At 36.7% G+C, this 18,642-nt stretch overlaps 1 protein-coding gene and 1 pseudogene across 1 annotated transcript in view; both read right to left on the bottom strand.

Annotated features, from left to right (window-relative positions):
• The window catches only part of GBE1 (1,4-alpha-glucan branching enzyme 1), a 265,726-nt gene that overhangs the window by 118,537 nt on the left and 128,547 nt on the right, over window positions 1-18,642 (bottom strand). The gene's annotated exons all lie outside the window — the stretch shown is intronic.
• On the bottom strand, window positions 1,897-4,191 carry LOC119625820 (protein SET pseudogene; annotated as a pseudogene).

Here is an 18,642-nt window from a genome sequence, read left to right on the forward strand (position 1 = left end):
CAATCCTCCTAAACTTTCCTTTTCTAGAGCCCACTTATTCACAAATGTTCTTTTTTCATTTATACCTTCATAAAGTGTTTCACTGTTGATATTGTTGGTTGCTAATGGTCGAACCTACTTTGGAAAGAATTGCAGTATTAGAACATTTTAGTGCAGATGTTAGAGATTGTAAACATACAAATTGTTCACAACAGTCTCGTATAGCTCAAATTTGGCACTCAGACTTGTTACTAACATAAAAATGTGATTGAAATTTATTGACAGCCAGTTACAGGAGGGATAAATGAGGAAGAAAGAGTAAAAGGGTACTCAAAATAAATAAATATATAAATGTGAGCAAATAATGCAATAAGCACAGAAATATGTGAAAATGTCAAGAAAATAATGGATTACACAAAAATTAGTATTGCTCTAAAGTATAAAGTCTTCTCAAAATAATCTTACTTTTCCAACTATTATGATGTCACATGTCTGTCCCATTAGTTCAAATTTTGAGATTTTCCCTAGAGCAATAGCAATACTAAGTCATCACCATCCAAGGATACTACCCCTTGACCTTTGATATAGCATGTTAGTCAGTGAATTATTTCAAGAATCCTTTGTTTTACAGACACCTGTTAGTCTTTGGCAATAGTTTTACAATAAACCGAAAAGTATCTCTTTTAAAGTTGAAAGAGTACTAAGCAGTTGAAGACAAATATGTTCTTGTGAATAAAATTTTGTCCATGTTCGTAAACAAAAGGTCTACATTGGTTTCTCATAATCCATAAACACTACATAATTCGAAAAGACCTCTTTGAAAGTTGATGATCTTATTAAAACAGGAAAAAGAATAACATTTTTGAGAAATTGGGAGTGGCATATATATTTCTAATGTGACTTTTGAGAGACAAGGTTTGAATATGGCCCAGGAACTTCAGAGGTACGGTCATCACAATGGCTGGCAGAAACAAAATATCATAGCTCTCTGAAGCTCCAAGGCTTGCGGATAACACCTGCGCCTGCAGGTGGCTCTATCTGAAAAGAACTGCACCACTTTCCTCTTCAACGGTGGGCACCATGTTCCACAGTGGGTCAGAGGTGACCAGGGTGCTTTCAAGTTTAGTTTTATAATTTTGAAGAACTGGATCGTGAGCACTGACAAGTTCCCAATTTAGCCTGTTAAAAACATAAAAGTGGTCGGCTTTCCCTCCTTTCACATAAACCTTCATTCACGAACTACAGCAGGAGATTTAATCTAGTGACCTTCTTTTGAAATCCAATTTAAATTAAATGATTGATTTTAAGACTTTGCCAGACATATACTGAGGTTTTAAAAAAAAAAAAGTAATCTCTATAGTACTCTCAATGGAGATTAAATCAGGTTACAAAAAAAAAAAATTGTCACTAAAGAGTAATTTTTTTTCCCTGCTACCTTGTATACAAATTATTTATAGGAGTCTAGAAGACAGAACAGCACCAAATCTAAAGACACTAAAAGTATTTTGACACGATTGCACTTTTCAAGTACAAAATAGCAAACAAGGATGTGATGGATGCATTCCTCTACTGGGCAATGGCTAAGAAATTTCTGACTAAAATATAATATGAAAAGTCAGAACTCATCTGGTATACTACATTCAGTTCAGTATTCCACATTTAAGAGGGATATAGACAAATTCAGGTTTGTTAATAAATAAGAATTCAAAACCAAGTAATGCAATAGGAAAAACAATTGGAGGAAAATGGAAACACACACTCTGGAAATAGAAGAAGCCCCAGGGTATAATACTCAAAGGCACACTATGTGGAAAAGTTATTGGATCTGCTTTGTGAGCTTCCATGGGTTACAAATTGGCAGACAGATTCTAAATTCAATATAAAGAAGAATTTTCTAATGGAGAGACCTGTCCAAATACGAAATGAGCTATCTTACAAGATCAGTTTCATCTTCTGAAGACATTCAAGGCAAAGGTGAATTACAGATTCTAAAGAAAAGACTAAAGATTAAACTATAATATTGAGGCCCTTTCCAAGTCTAGAGTCTGAATTTTTTAGGATGAGAATTGTCTATAATTAGACAGCTCTCAAATTGATAAAGAGGGCATGTCAAAGTAAAATACTAGTATATAATGAATAGCATTAGTTAGTAGAAGAAATAACTGTAACTAAGACATAGTTTACAAATGCTTTTTTGATGAAGAGTCAGGGACTATCCAAACACAAGCAACGTGACAAGTTTTTGAATTGTGAAAAACAGGAAATATTGAAGAAACACAAGAAAAACCTCAAGAGAAATCATACTGGGAAAAAAAAGTATTTTTGACATCATGCCTAGTAAAAGTAAATACTATTATTAATCTTACTAATATGCATTAATCAGTACTAATTTAGCAGTGGTGGGAAGAACAAACACTAGTTTAAGAATGTAAACTTTCTAATTATAGGAATATTAGAACGTTTTAGGCAGGAATGGTTCATAAGACATTTACTTTATCAAGATTACATATCTACTAAGATCAAGCCACTCTTATAGTATTAAATCCATGCTCGTTTTAAAAAAAAAAAACACCTTAAAGAAGCACTCTGGTTCCTCATATTGCCTCTTCCTGCTGGCTTTATTCTGTGTTTGACTTGAACGTTTCCTCAAATACTTTCCAGATTTCCATTTGATTTTGGTGGACTTTGAAGATAGATCACCACTCTCATTGGGATCAAATACTTTGGGAAGAATTTTATTTTCAAAGTAGGGATTTTCATCAAAATACAAATCTATCCTGTAACCTGTTTTAGTATCTTCAAATTCTGTCACTTCAACTCTGGTCAAATAATGCAGTGCCCCTTCGTCCTCCTCCCCAAGCAGCGCGAACACTTGGTGGATGGTTGACAAATGCTGTCACACCCAAATTTGGGATCTTGGCGATCAATTCTGACCTCTTCTGAAAAAGTGGGTAGCGGCGTTTGTTACATTTCTATTCTGCTTTCAAAATCTCCTCACTGGCTTGTTCATTAAGTCTCTCTCATTTTGTACTTCATCAATGTGTTCAATTGCTTCTTGCTGTTCTTTTTGTCCCTTCTTCAGCAAGCCTGCAGAAGCAGATGTCTCCTTGGGTCCCACAGCAGGAGGTGGTCCAGAGAGCTTCTTTACCTGCTTTACTGACCATTCTGATGCACGTAGTGTGGATGAGTTAGGAGAGTTCATCAAAGACGGTCTCTGGCCAAACCCTTTACAGTACTACTTGGTTCCTGATACGGATGATGAAGAAGGAGAAGGAGAAAAAGATGATGATGATGATGATGATGATGATGATGATGATGATGGTGACACAAAGGAGGAAGGATTAGAAGATAGTGATGAAGTAGGGGATGAGCATGAAGGTGAAGAAGATGAAGATGATGAAAGGGAGGAAGGAGAGGAGGATGAAGGAGAAGATGACTAATAGAACACTGATGGATTCCAACCTTCCTATTTTAAAATGTTCTCCAGTCCCTGGGAGCAAGCTGCAGTCTTATTTTTCTCTCTCTCTCTCTCTTTTTTTTTTTCTCTTGTCCTCAGTCACCCTCTTCTTGAGGTCTCTTTTCTCTACACCATGTTTCTCAACTTATTTTGGGGAAAATACCTTGAGCGGAATACAATGGGAAGAGTCTCTACCCCTTTCTGTTCAAAATTCATTTTTATCCCTTCCTGTCTGAACAAAAACTGTATGGAATCAACACCACCAAGCTCTGTGGGAAAAAAGAAAAAACCTGCTCCCTTCACACTACTGGAAGCTGGAGGGTGCTAAGCCCCTGGGTAGTAGTGCATAGAATTCTAGCTTTTGTCCTCCTTTCTCTGTATATTGCAATCAGAGAGTACACTGTGTCTCTATGTGAATATGGACAGTTAGCATATACCAATATGTATCTGTCTACTTTCTCTTGTTTAAAAAAAGAAAAAAAAACTTGAAAAATAGGTTTCTAGAAGGTCAGCAAGGGGTGAGTTTGAGATGTCTCGGTGGGTTAAGTGGGCATTTTGACAATATGGCTTCTCCTTTGGCATGTTTAATTGTGATATCTGACAGACATCCTTGTAGTTTAAGATGACACTTTTAAAATAAATTCTCTCCTAATGATGACTTGAGCCCTGCCACTCAATGGGAGAATCAGCAGAACCTGTAGGATCTTATTTGGTATTGACATTCTCTTCTGTAATTCTGTTCTTGTTTATTTTTAAATTTTCTCTTTGTTTCACTGGAAAGGAAAGATGGTGCTCAGTTTTAAACATTGAAAGTGTACAAGTTGCTTTGTTAAAATAAAACTAAATGTGTACACACACACACACGCACACACACACAACCCTTAAAACTACTGATTGCATTCACAAACTATGGAACAAAATCTGCGTTACTATTTTTGTTTTTTTAGAGTTAGGGTCTGGCTCTGTTGTCCAGTGGTGTAATCATGGCTCACTGCAGCCTGAAACTCCTGGGCTCAAGTGATCCTCCTGCCTCAGCCTCCCAAGTAGTTGGGACTACAGGTGCACACCACCACTCTTGGTTCACAATTACATTTAAAGCATCGATCTCATCTAATATTACTAGATCAACAATTTTTAAAATTCTTTCTCTACAAATTTAGTGTGTGTCCCCTATAGCTCAATCTAATCTAAGGGGGAAAAAAACCCTATCATAATTTCTGAACTGTGAAATTGAAGATTAGTTCTGAATCAAAATATTCTTAATTGGCATTGATGTTCTAAGTGATTGCATAAGCAGCAGATGTCCCTGATTTGACTAAATTAAAATACAAGCTGCTTTTTAAGAATCTATTTGAGGCCAGACATGGTGGCTCATGCCTGCAATCCCAACACTGTGGGAGGCCGAGGCGGGGCCTGGGGTGGGGAGTATTGCTTGAGCCCAGGAATTTGAGACTTCTTTTCCACAAAATATAAGGAAAATCGGCACCATGGCTCACGCCCATAATCCCAGCACTTTGGGAGGCCGAGGCGGGCAGATCACAAGGTCAAGAGATCCAGACCAGCCTGGCCAACATGGTGAAAACCCTTCTCTACTAAAGATACAAAAAATTAGCCGGGCATGGTGGCACATGCCTGTAATCCCAGCTACTCGGAAGGCTGAGGCAGGAGAATCGTTTGAACCAAGGAGGTGGAGGTTGCAGTGAGCCAAGATCACGCCATTGCACTCCGGCCTGGAAGACAGGGTAACGTTCCATCTCAATAAATTAATAAATAAGGAAAATTAGCTAGGTGTGATGGCATGTGCCTGTGTTCCTGCTACTTGGGAGTCTGAGGTGAGAGAATCATTTGAGCCCAGGCCCCAGGAGCTCAAGGCTACAGTGAGCTGTACTCCAGTACAGGTTACAGAATGAGATATTTTTCAGAAAAAAACAAACAAACAAACAAAAAAACAGGTTTTTGTTTTGTTTTAAAAACAAAGAATCTATTTGAAAACGTATTAGCTATGTCAATAGGTTTTTGAAAATGAAGACTACTGCCAAATGCTGTCAAGAGGGAATACTTAAATCATTATTAATCTTGGGTATATTTTCTTCCAGCTGCTTTAGAATTTGTATGCCAAACCTAAATTCTTAACCTTTTGATCTTGAGAAAGCTGTAGATGTATATGCAGTTATGAGAAATGATACAGAGGGGTACTGTGTTCACTTTACCCATTTTCCCCAAATAACATCTGGAAAACTATAGTACAATATCACAGCCAGGATATTGGCACCAATACAGCCAAGATACAGAACAATTGTATCACTAGAAGGAATCCTCTTCTTGTCCTTAAGCACTCCTGTTTTCTCACCACTACCCTTAACCCTGGAAAACACTAATTTTTTCTCTATTTCTTTGTCACTACAAGAATGATACATAAATGGGATTAAACAAAATGGAATATGTATGTCCCTTTGGGGACAAGCTTTTGCTACTCCACATAATCCTCTGGAGATTCATTCAAGCTGTGTGTCTACTCATTTTTATTGCTGAGTAGCACTCCATGATATGGATGTACTACACTCTGTTTAATATACTGAAGAACAAGTGGGTTGTTTTCTGGTACTGGCTATGATGAATAAAGTTGCAATGAACATTTAAGTGTATGTTTTTGTGTGAAAAAAGTTTTAATTTATTTGGAATACATACTTAGCAGTGCAACTGCTTGCTGGCATGTATGACAGTTGCATATTTGGTTTTATAAGAAACTACTACACTGTTTTGCAGAGTGATTATAGTATTTTACACGCACGCCAAGAATGATCCAGTCTTCTTGAATCTTCCCCCAGCATTTGGTGTAGTTACTATTTTAAGTTTAGCAGTCTGATAGATACGTAGTGGTGTCTCATTGTAGTCGTAATATCCATTTCCCTAATGATGTTGAATATATTTCCATCTGCTTATTGGCCATCTATCTATATATTCTGTTTTCTCACCATTTTATGATTATTTTAACTGTGGCGTTTTGACACATTTATATATTGTGGATTTGAGACCTCTTTGGGTACGCGCTTTGCAAACATTTTCTCTGAGTTTGTGCTTCTTGTCATTTCATCATCTTAACAATAACTTTAATCACAATCTTGAAGTAGTCCAATTTATCAATTTTTCCTTATATTGACAGTATTCTTATGTCAAGTCTAAGAACTCTTTGACTAATCCTACGGCTGAAGATTTTCTCCAGTTTTATTTTTCTAAAATTTTTCCAGTTTCACATTTTACGTGTTAATCCATAATCTATTTTAGTAAACTTTTGCATAAGGTAGAAAATTTAGGTTGAAGCTTATTTCTATGGATGTCCAACAGGTCTGGTATCATTTGTTGAAAAGTCTATCATTCCTCCACTGAAATGCTTTCGTACTTTTGTCAAAAATTAGTCGTGGACATTTGTGTACGTCTATTTCTGGGTTGTCTATTCTGTTCTATCAATTTGTCTATCCTTTGACACCATACAGTCTTGATTACTGTAACTATATGAGACTAAAAATTGGGGAGACTGATTCCTCCCACTTTATTCCACTTACACGAGATTGTTTTAAGTGGTCTAATGTCTGTCTTACCATACAATTTTGAAATAATCTCTGTGGCTACATCTATAAAAATGTATTTCAAGAGTTTGATAGGAATTGTCTTAAACAGCTTTTGATTTGGAGAAAAATGATATCTTTATTACTTTGAGTTGTCCAATCTATGAACACAATATGCATCTCCATTTACTTAAAATTTTCTCATCAGTGTTTTATAGTTTTCATTATACATTCCCATACATATTTTATTGGATTTACATCTTACTACTTCTTTTAAGACAGAAAAAACATGAAGGGAGGGATGCAGGAAGGGAAAGAGAGAAGGAGGGAGAGAACAAGTGTTTATAAATAGTATATTTTTTAATTTTAATAACCACTTGTTCATTACTAGTATATAGAAATACAATTCAATTGCTTTTTAAATAGTTTTCTGGTGTACTGCAACCTTGCTCATCTCATTTATTAAATTCTAGAGGGGTTTTGTTTAGATTCCTTGGTCTTTTCTATATTCTATATATACAATCGTGTCAACTAAAAAGAGAAAGTTTTATTTATCCATTTGATCTCTATGTCTTATTTCCTTTTCTTTTTATTTATTTTTGGCTTTATTTCATTAGCCAGAATTCCCAGCACTGTGTTAAATAAGAATGGTGATAGTGCACATCTTTGTCTTGTTCTCAAAGTTAGAAAGAAAGAATTTAGACTTTAGCCACTAAGTATATTGTTACATTTCAGTTTTTAATAGATCTTCTTTATTAAGACTTGATAATTCCTCGCTGTTCCTATTACCCTGAATCATTTTATTTCAAATGGGTGTTTAATTTGGCAAAATACTTTCTTTGTTTTTTTTGAGACGGAGTCTCGCTCTGTGGCCCAGGCTGGAGTGAGCGGCGCCATCTTGGCTCACTGCAAGCTCCGTCCCCCGGGTTCCCGCCATTCTCCTGCCTCAGCCTCCCGAGCAGCTGGGACCACAGGCGCCGCCACCACGCCCGGCTAATTTTTTGTATTTTTAGTAGAGACGGGTTTTCACCGTGTTAGCCAGGATGGTCTCGATCTCCTGACCTCGTGATCCGCCCGCCTCGGCCTCCCAAAGGGCTGGGATTACAGGCGCGAACGACCGAGCCCGGCCTAATTCGGCAAAATACTTTCTCTGCATCAACTATTATGATACTTTTTTTCTTCTTTAGCTTATTACTATGTTGGGATTTTAAATACAAAACAAGCTTAACATTTCTAGAATAAACCTTACTTGGTTATAATATATAATTTTTATATATTGCTGAATTGTATTTGAAATATCTTAAGAATTTTGCCTCTAATTCATGAGGAATATTGACCTGTAGTTATCTTCTTGTTACTTTCTTTATCTAGTTCTAATATTAGGGCAATACTGGCTTCATGAATTGGGTAGTGTTCCTTCTTTTTCTCTTTTCTGGAAGAAACTGTATTAAATTAGTGTGAATTCTTCTTCAAATGTTTCAGAAAATTTTCCATTGAAAATACTTGTACATGTAGGTTTTCGTATGCTACATGCTTTTAAATTACAAATTAAATTTTATTAATAGTTACAGGGTAATTATAATATTTCAGATTCGGTGAGTTGTGGTAGTGTTTTTTTAGAAATAGATCCATTTCATCTAAATTACCAAATGTACGTATGTAGAGTTATTCCTAGTATTCTTTTACTATTATTTTGATGTCTGCACAGTGACATAAGTTAACAATTAAAGATAAGGAAACTTTATTGTATTTAGCCATATTTTTACTCTTTTCATTTTTCCTTTTCCATTTCATGGAATTTCAATTAACCATTCTAGGATAAGTGTGCTGGAAATAATTTATTCTAGTTTTCGTTCATCTTAGAATGTCTTAATTTGCCCATCATTCTAGAAGAATATCTTTACTGTTTTCTAATTAATAAACTTGTAAGAAATATCTTAATGCACAAAGTATTTTTAACTTATACTAGGCCTACAGCCTTAGAATAAATTACCTTATATTTAATAATTCAATGATCACGCTCTAGGACTTATTAACATAAGTACTCTCAAACTGTTTTCCAAAAAGCTTGCAGATAATTAGACACCATGAAAAAAAACTAAAGATGTGATCCCTAGTTGACCTCAGAAAACTCAACTCCACACTCCATGATTCTACATGATTCCATTGAAGAGGATCATTTATCATGTTAATTTTTAGGCAGGACAAAGAGGAATCAACTTTGAATGGCAGTGAGAAGTTTCTTTCGCCTTTGACATTCTAAATCAGGACCTGTTTCCTCACATTCCAGTTCACCTTGGCATTTTTGCTTCACTTTTCTTTCACAGATCAGAAATTTCATTGAGGATGCATATCCTATCCTGAATCTCCCTTTGTATTAAGAGGTTAGAAATGAATTTAGACCACCTCTCTCATATTACACATGTAGAGTAAGTCCTTGAAAAAGGAGAATTACTTAGTTACTTGCATACTTACTTGAAAAATTAAGAGCAGAGCTAAAGGTATTGATGTTCCTTTACCGATATTTGCTCTTCATAAATCTACTCATCAGTCATTTTCTCAGCCTGAAAAACTGCTACACACCCAGAAAAGACACTGTACCTAATATACTTTTGGAAATCTTTGAACTTATATATATGAGATTCTTTTTAAAAAATGACTCTAAATTATATCAAAATAATGCAAACATGTAGAAAATTACTATATAATTTTGTCATCTATTGCAAGGAACATGTAATTTTCATTCATTTATTTTTTAAAAGGAATCTCTGGTAAAATCATCACTAATATTGATATATTTAGCATTTGTCTCTGCCCTATAAAAAGAGGAATAACAACGATATTTTGCAGACCCTCAGCATCATGGCTAAACTGTGCATGTAGTATCCATTCTATAAAAAAAATTGTCCTTCATATTATCCAAGTCTTTATGAACTTGATCCAAGTTTATCTTGCAAATATATCTACACATACATATATGTTAGGATAATCTACGATTTTCTCACTTAGATGGAACAAAATGGTTTTATGGTCTTCTGCTATATCTGTCCATGTTGAAATTAGAATAAAAAGAAACATATTTCACATATATTAAGGGTACAACTATAGGTTATCATGCTAATTTTTTTAAACTGACAATTAGATTATTTATTTCATTTGAGTGTATATGTCTACATTTGCATTTTAATATAAATTGTTTATTGATTCCATTAATCAAGAGAAAATAAAATGGGAGGTTGGAAATTATTTAACACAACACATCATTTCATGGGGGCTCATTAAAATAGAGGCTCAAATTATGACTATGTGGGATGGAAGAAAATTATAAAGCAAATAATTATGTATATAATTGTTTTAAAATTATCCTCCAGGTTGGAGACATTCACATTCAAAAATTCTTTAGGGACTTAATTAAAATAGAAAGAATTGTCACTTTTCAAAAATATGACCAAGAGATTTAATTTTGGCTTTTCACATTTATTTTGACATTTTAAAATGCATTTTAATGTGAGGAAACAAAACACCATTTTACATTTGAAATGAAGTTTTTCTTTTTACTTTTTTTGTAGATCTCTTAGAGTAAAACTTTTCATAATAAGTTAAAAAGTGTAGCATTAAAATGTCATCACCATTAAAAAATATATAAATTTATAAGCTAAAATATCTCCATGCTTTAAAAAAATTTACTTTGCAAATTAGTTAATATGTTAAAAAATAAATCATAATTTTTATTTAAAAATATTGCTTTCATAAATTGCTCAGGAAAGTAAATTAAATCAGTGATATAAAACAGAGCAATTTAAAAGGCTGTCATATATGATAGCATGAGACAACTGAATTATTTCTGACATGGAAATAATTTTTTTTGTTTTTTGAGACAGAGTCTCACACTGTTGTCCAGGCTGGAGTGCAGTGGTGTGATCTCTGCTCACTGCACCCTCCACCTTCTGGGTTCAAGTGATTCTCCTGCCTCAACCTCCTGAGTAGTTGGGATTACAGGCACCTGCCACCATGCCGGGCCATTTTTAAAAATATTTTTAATAGAGACAGGGTTTCACTCTGTTGGCCAGACTGGTCTTGAACTCCTGACCTCGTGACCCACCCACCTCAGCCTCCCAAGACATGGAAATAATTTTTAATAACAAAAGCCAAAATTAACGGCAGACCATCTTGTTTTAATATATGAAATTTAAAGAGCACTTGTATAAATGCTTTTATTTTAGAAATAATTCTAATAGTTAACAAGCATTTATTTGAGAGCAAGCATATGCTATGGAAATAAAGTCAAAAGGCAAGTCACTGAAATGACATGTGGTCCAGCAAAAAGACTTAAAATGAGGAGGACTTTTTTGGCAAGTGTACTTTATACAATATTAGATTTGTTTAAGTAGATTATACTTAAACAGTATTTAAATAAAAAGGGGAAGTCCTGACTGAGTTGTAATGAGGTGGCAGGGATGAATGTCAACCAGGCAGGAATGAGGATGAGGACAGGAGATCTTCTATGAAAGTTTCTTATAAAATAAGAAAGATATCTGGTCTTAAAATATAAGATAGTCCATAAAGCAAAGTAGAGGAGGGAGTGCATTCCAAATGAAAGGAAATGTCATGTGTAAAGTCACAGAGACTCAGTATATGAGAGGACAGCAACACCTAGGAACTCTGCAGGAAGACGCCATCAGCAAGAAGGACCTCACAGAGGTGGGCCCCTGATCTTGGAGTTCTCAGTCTCTATCAGTGTAAGAAATAAATTCCTTTTCTTTATAAATTACCCAGTTTCAGTTATTCTATTATAAGCAACAGAAAAGACAGCACTGAATGTTTTACACTTGTGAGTCACATGTCCAATTTGCATTTAAGAAAGCTTACTCTGGTAACACTTTGGAGAATACATTTGGTGATGATTGAGTGTATTCGAATCAATTGTCTCTCAAGGTTGCCTTATAATTATACCTCCTGCTGTGGCTTATTATTTAATACTGTAATTTAATAGATTCGACCTAGAAAACCGTGGAACTTTTTATTGTTGTTACCATTTTGAAAAAGTTAAGTATATGAAAATGTAAGGAAATGGCAAAACACCACTGTCATTCAAACATTTTTGAGGGGATATTAAGAGACTGCCCTCCTCCTGGCTTTCAAAGAGCCCTGGGTGTGACTTAAGGGAAGTCACAGCATGCTTTGGTCTCCTTATAAGGCTGCTCCGTAAGCCAAAATATTCAGCACCTCATCCAACAATTCCTCACCCCCCAACAGAAAATTACTCCTAACCACATCTTTTGCACTTACTATCCTTCTTCGGCTGTCCTGTACATGCTTATCCAAATGAGAATTCTCATGGTCTACTACCCTAGTCATTCCTTTAGATCACTCTGCTAGTCCTAGCATAATTCCTCCCTTAGTTAAATGTGATCACTAAGGAATCCTATCACATGGCCTTAGTGAACTACTCTCCCACTCTTGCAGTGGACAATACCATACTTCCTCTCACCTGGAATTTCCAATACCTCTCCCTCCTTCACTTTCACTTGCCTTTTATTTAAATGAGAAAATGGAAGCAATTAAAAACATCAACACCCAATCATATCTACCTCTTTCCCTTCATAAAACCAATGTATTTCACCTACTTTTTTATTATATCAGATAAATTACTCCTGCATTTTTCTAGGAACGCTCTCTATCAGCTCAATCCCATCAGCTGAACTATCACCTACCTTAAAAGAAACTTTTTGACTTTTGACCTCCATTCCAGTTAACAAACCCACTTTTCTACTGCTTTTTAAAGAATATCCTCTCTCTATACATAAAACTTTTCCACACGTTCTGCCTTCACTTTCTTACTTTCCATTTTCTTCTTAACCCATCTGAATCAGAATTTCAGCCCAACCATTCCAACAAAACCATTCTGAGTCCAAATAAATGACCATCATGCTAAATCAATGGTCAATTCTCAATTCTCATCTAAATTAAACTCTGCAAATGCAGTTGGCATTTTGAGCACTAACTCCTTCCAAAACATGCTTATTTAAATAGGTCCTCCCATTTCACCTGCATATCCTTCTTTATTTTCTTAGCTCCCAGCTTCTGATTTTCTTCCTGGCCTCTTTATATTAGAGTAACTTGGGGCTCAGCAGCTCAACCACACCTTTCTTCACACACACTCTTCAGATGATCTGATACAAGCTCATTGCTTTGAGTGCCTTTTAAAAACAGATGATTTCTGACTCAAATTGCCAGTCCGAACTGCTCCACTAAATTCCAAGCTTATATTATCATTATTATTATTATTATTATTTTATTTATTTATTTATTTGTTTTGAGACGGAGTCTCGCTCTGTCTGTCGCCCAGGCTGGAGTGCGGTGGCGAGATCTCAGCTCACTGCAAGCTCCTCCTCCCGGGTTCACGCTATTCTCCTGCCTCAGCCTCCCGAGTAGCTGGGACTACAGGCACCCGCCACAATGCCCAGCTAATTTTTTGTATTTTTAGTAGAGACGGGGTTTCACCGTGTTAGTCAGGATAGTCTTGATCTCCTGACCTCGTGATCCGCCTGTCTCTGCCTCCCAAAGTGCTGGGATTACAGGCGTGAGCCACTACGCCCGGCCAATTCCAGGCTTATATTTTTAAGTGCCTACTCAATATCTCCACTTATATAGCAAACATGCATCTCACACTTGTGATATCCAAAACTAACCTCTTGATTTTCCCCCCAAATCCTTCTCCTCCCAGTTCCCCATGGATCTGTGAATGGCTACAGTGTGCCTTATGCCAGAAGTTCCATTTTCAGAGGCCTATTTACCTCTTAGTCAAAAACTTTAGAGTTAATTTCCCTCATATACAACCAATCACTCAGCAAGTTTTGTTTTGTTTTTGTTTGTTTTTGTTTTTATCAGTTATACTTTCAACATGCACTCCATGTTTAATTTAATTAATTATTAAAGCCCCTGATGTTACTGCACTGATCTAAGACAGCTTCGCACTGGACTTTCGCAACACAAATATCTTAAATCTGCCCACCAGTTGTACATCTGCCCAACATCGCTCTTCCTTCTAGAATTTAAAAAAAAAAAATGATATTTTCAGTAATGTCATACCATTTCCCTGATCCAAATCTTTAAAAAGCTGTTAAAACAGCTCCCGATCAAACACAGAATAAACTGAATAAAACAGAAGAAAATTGTATCTCCTTACAAGGGCCTACAAGGTTTTATATGATCTGACAACTGCCAAATTCTCTGGAGTCTCCTGAAATTTTCCCTCACTTACCAATCTATATCTCCCTGGCCTTCCTTTCAACACACCCACCCCCATTCCCCCTGCGGGGACTTCACAATTGCTTTTCTCCTCACTGTTTGCTTATTCTCAGAATATGATATTGTATGTTACTTCATTCAGGTCTCTGCTTAAATATCACCTTTTCAGAATGCTTACCTTGACCACACACCAATAGAAGCCACTTTACAACACAACACTGAATCTTTCTGGCGGGTTGCCTTTTTCTTCATAGTACTTGCTGCTACCTAGAAATGCACTTTGCATTGTTGGTCTTCCTCACCAAAGTATAGGGCTCTGAGGCTTGGTGTCTCATCTGTTTTCTTCACTGCTTCATTCCCAGGGTTCAGGAAGGTTGGGTATCCAGTAGGTCCTCAAACTTTTGTTAAATTAGCTAATTTAGCATCTGTCATATGCCAGACATTATTATTATTATTATTTGAGACAGGGTTTCACTCTGTCGCCAAGGCTGGAGTATGGTGGCACGACCATGGCTCACTGAAACCTCCTGGCCTCACTGCAGCCTCCAGGTTGCCTGGGCTCAGGCGATCTTCCTGCCTCAGCCTCCTGAGTAGCTGGGACTTTAGGTAAGAGCCATCATGCCTGGCTATATTTTCATTTTCTTTTATAAAGATGGGGTCTCACTAAGTTGCCCAGGCTGCTCTTGAACTCCTGACCTCAAGCAATCTTCCTGTCTTGGCCTCCCAAAGTACGAAAATTATAAGCATGAGCCACAGTGCCTGACCCAGACTTATTTTTAATAAAGGATCTGTATTTGTCCCTTTTCATAGAGCTACCCGAGGCTGGGTAATTTATAAAGGAAAAAGGGTTAATTGACTCACAGTTCCACATGGCTGGGGAAGCCTCAGGAAACTTACAATCATGGCAGAAGGTGAAGAGGAAGCAAGGCACCTTCTTCACAAGGTGGCAGGAAAGAGAAGTGCCGAGCGAAGGAGGACAAGCCCCTTATAAAACCATCAGATCTTGGGAGAACTCACCCACTGTCATGAGCAAACATGGGGGAAACTGCCCCCAAGATCCAACTACCTCCACCTGGTCTCTCCTTTGACATGTGGAGATTATGGGGATTGTGGAGATTACAATTCAAGATGAGATTTGGGTGAAGACACAAAGCCTAAGCATACCAGGATTCTCACAAGCATATTACTTAGGCATCAACATTTGTTTATAAAGCCTCCTGCTCCTAACATGTAATAGTCATATATTTAATACAGAAACAGAGTCTTTCATTCCTATTTTTAAACTAAATCTCCCACTTGCACAGTCTAGAAATGTATATTCTTGCCCGATTATCTATAAATGTTAGGTGTGTTGAGATTATGAATTGTAGTTATCAGCAAAAAACCAAAATATTAAATAATATATGATCAACGGGTGTAAACTTTTGGACTTTAGATGTGATACACACACATGCATACACACACACATAACATGTAAATAAATGGTAAGAAAATAACCTAGTGGATATTTACATGAGCTAGTTCATATCTGTAAGGTAACATAACTTAAAAACACACACAATACAAGAAGCAGATCTCCACTTTCTACGGGATGTTAATGCATCCTGAAAAAAGAGTGGAAAAGAACCAAGTCTCCTTCTGGTTTGTTCCCAGTGTGTCTGAATTAGCTACATTTATGCTCAAATAGCCTAAAATATTCACATTTCTTAAGGAAACTTTCTAGCAGCAGCCACTTTTTTCTACCTGCTAAAATAATCAGTGCAGCAGGGAAAAGAGCCAACCACAGGGAAGACAAAGAGTAGGGCCCTAAAATAAAACCACGGCTACACTCTTCCTGACATAGATTCACATCCCTTCCTGCCTCGGAATCCTGCCTGCCCTAGTTATTAGGGAGGGGGAGGGGGAGGGGGATGAGGGGGAGACAGAAAGGGAGAGGGAGAAGGAGAGGGAGAGGGAGAGGGAGGGAGGCAGCAGAGGGAAGAAAAACAAAGAAACCAAGAATAGAATGCTTCACTCCTGCCTTGATAGGAGATATTTTCGGGTCTTTATCAGTTAAGAGAATACTATCTAAGACTCTAGACACTACTGATAGCTTATTCTCAGGATATTTGAGTCTGACATTCCTACTTTTGAATTGGCTAAGTTCTTTTAATATTTTACACTTCAATCACTGGAGGCACCTGGAGTCGGCAAATTAAGACTTTTAGAAAGAACATAGAGACAACTATTCCCTTACGTCTTTCCTAAAATTGATAAGTACCAATAAAAAATAAAATCCTTGACTTTTCTTTTCTCTTTTTTTTTTTTGTTTTACACTGTGTCTCACCCTGTTGCCCAGGCTGGAGTGCAGTGGCATGATAACAGATCATTGCAGCCTCGGACTCCTGGGCTCAAGCAATCCTCCCATCTCAGCCTCCCAAGTATCAAAGACTACAGGCATGCACCACTATGCCCAGGTAATTTCATTTTAATTTTGTTGTAGAGACAGGGTTTCGCTATGTTACCTAGGGTGGTCTTAAACTCCAGTGCTTAAGCGATTCTGCCACCTCAGCCTCCCAAAGTGCTGAGATTACAGGAGAGTCACCACGCCTGACCCCTGACTTTAATTTTTGGTTTTTGGCTATCTTCCTTCAAATATCACAAAGCTTAGTCACCAAATGTACAGCTGATACCTATTGGAGTATGGGGAGAAAGGGAAAGGGAATGAGAAAGAATGAGAAGGAGAGGACGAAAGGCAGCCAGAGAAACTTCTGATGGGCTGATGAGGAAAGGCTGAAATTGTGTTTTATTTTAAAAAGTGTAATTACTGAAGCAGGTTGCGCTATTATCTTCTGCTAGAGGAAATAACCATAAAGAGACTTCATTTCCTTAACTTGTGTGTTGTAAATAAATAGTACTACATGTTGATGTTAGTTTAGGGGTGGTAAGATTTCAATCAAGTAAACAACAAAACAATGCCAGCACTGCTCAGTAAGGAGCAGCTCATAGCTCAGAAACAGCAGAGCCTGAGTGCCAGAGCGCATCTTTCTAATTTCGTCCCCTCACTAGTTCATGCTATCTTCGCTCTATCTGTATTGGTTAAGGTAGTAGTAAAAAATTTCATTTTCTTTCAAGGACATAAGGTTCAAACAGGATATTCTTTACAAAACAAAAGTAAAGTGACCATTAACAATGTTTATAGCACAGAATTTACATATGTATGCTTATGCAATGGAATAGCGCCTAAAGGTAAAAATCAAAAGAAAAACAGGCAAGTTGTATTTCAGAATATAAAATGCAAATACAATCACAGCTTTTAACTACAGATTATAAATAAGTGAAGGATAAAAAGAGGAAGCCTTGAGCAAGCATTCCCGACAAACTGATTTTAGACTGGCGAAGATAAGGAGAAGGGGCTTTTACACTGAGGACCAGAAAACAAACAGGAGATGGATACCAGGGAAACACTCCAGGCAAAAAAAAAAAAAAAAAAGCATGCACAACAGCCTCAGTGCAGGAAAAGCACTAGAGTGGCTAGAGCTTAGTAAGCAAGAGAAAAAGGATGTCAAGATGAGACTAGAGCCAGATCCTTGAAAACCCCTTAAGCCATGTTCAGACTCATTTAAAGTGCTTCAAGGTCAAATACATTTGAAAAATGAAGTATTATTGTATAGCACTTACTTGGAGATTCAAAATGCATATTAGCTAATTAGATCCCAAGAATTTTGATTCTAAAGAAATGTGCTGAATTTGACTTAATGTGGGGTGTTCCAACTGTATTTGAGCACTGAACACCTTCATCTACCACACTTCCTGATTTCCTGCTGAACTTTCCTCCTTGGTGGATTATTTCCCGCTTTCCCAAACAAGTTAAATGGCACAAAGAGCTATAATAAACCTGGGTGCCACTGTTATTTCGTGAATTAACTGAAATGCCATTTTCTATATCTGCGTATAAAAGGACCCAAACTATTCAAAAAGTATTACTTCAAAAAATAATGGGCTTCATGTCTACTCATCTGGACAAACTTTTGACATTCTATTCTCTTGCAGGTTCTGAGGTACTTGCTTAAGGAAGGGGATTGTAAGATCTATATTCTAATTTGGAAGAACTAGCATAAATGTATTCATTTATTTATTCATTCAACAAATCTGTGTTTAAATGTGTCACGCACCATTCCAGTCCTGAGGAATAAAGTGGGAAACAAGATAAACATGGTCTTTGCCCTGCTGAAACTTGTATTATTGGCTTAGTATAAAGGAGAAAAGCAATCTAAACATGATAATAACGCAATCCAATAACTGGTATAATAAAACACATACTCACATGGAAGAGAACTAAGAGTGGAGGTGAATAATAACAGAATTTTTAACACAGGTGGGGAGTAAGAAGGAGAACCTGGATTTGAA

The sequence above is a fragment of the Chlorocebus sabaeus genome, chromosome 22 (assembly GCF_047675955.1).
Source record: "Chlorocebus sabaeus isolate Y175 chromosome 22, mChlSab1.0.hap1, whole genome shotgun sequence".
Classification (NCBI taxonomy): Eukaryota; Metazoa; Chordata; class Mammalia; order Primates; family Cercopithecidae; genus Chlorocebus; species Chlorocebus sabaeus.